Source organism: Tigriopus californicus, chromosome 10 (genome assembly GCF_007210705.1).
Source record: "Tigriopus californicus strain San Diego chromosome 10, Tcal_SD_v2.1, whole genome shotgun sequence".
Classification (NCBI taxonomy): Eukaryota; Metazoa; Arthropoda; class Copepoda; order Harpacticoida; family Harpacticidae; genus Tigriopus; species Tigriopus californicus.
This window is the reverse complement of record NC_081449.1, coordinates 10,641,815-10,643,037: the sequence shown is the minus strand read 5'-3', so window position 1 is coordinate 10,643,037 and position 1,223 is coordinate 10,641,815.

The following is a 1,223-nucleotide window of genomic DNA, read 5'->3' as shown; positions in this document are numbered from 1 at the left end:
TGACAAACAAATATTCGCAAAGCTTGATTATACCCCTCCGTGTAAATTTCAGGGCAAAAAATGTCTCCCTTGATAGTTTCTTCTTCGTTGGCAATTTTTCCCATTCTTCAATCCAAGTCAGAAGGTTTTGTAGGAATTTAATTTGAGTGGTATCATCTCGGCACACAGGTTTCCTGAACTCATCTCGTTTTCGTCCAGCAAAATTTGTGGTCTTCACATTTATAGTCTTGAAGTACCGGTTGACGATATCATCCAATGCAGCAGTTCTATTCCATTCTTTCCTCGTTTCACTTTCATTTGAATAATGTCGCAATGCTGCAGCTGTTGATTCCTGATAAAATCTGACAGACAAATCCACGTTATACCGTTCAATGGGCATCGGTGCAATAACTTTGTGATTGAGTTTTGGGGCATACCGGATTGCAGCACAAGTCTCTTCTTCATACAAACTCCGAAAGTGGCTCAAACGTGGCCGAACTACCTGATCTTCAAATGGCGGACACTCAAACTCGCCTTTGTTTAGAAGATTAGTACACAACCCCTTCATGAGGTGAATGGTGTCAAACAAGGGATGAATGCGATTAAAAGGAGGTGCAGCAAATGGGCTTTCGATGTGGCTCTTCCCATTTCCACACTGTAGGTTGTCAGTGACAAACTTTCTGTTGGCTGAGTGTCCATCAGAAATGGATGTTACAATCCGGAAACCAATCATTGTTAGAGACTCCACGACTTTCCACCACCAACCATTAATCACTTCATTGTTGATTCGTGTCAGTGGCACCATGCACACCACATCAAAGAAAGATCCAGCACCTCTTGTGATCATGAAGCACAAAACCGTTTTTGATGCATCCTGATCCTCATCGAGACCATAAAATCGACCACTCGCATATTCACATTTCTTCGCACTGTAAACTTCGTCAAACAAGAGATTCACGATTCTTTCACATGGCTCCAGTGACTCAATTCGTCTTTGTAGATATTCTTTGGTTGATGGAGGCAATCCAACTTCGACGGAAATGTTCTGACCAAATCTTTGCAGGTTTCTGAAAATTCAAAGGTAGGCTGTTTACTTTGATAAGTTCTAAGGTATTTCCACTTTGAATATTTACCGAACAGATGGCAGACAAAGGTCCTGGCAGAGAAGCCGATACAGAGCGGGACTTGTCCAGCATTTTTGGCTGCATCAATGCTTTGGCAAAACACAATATCGCCGTTGGCGA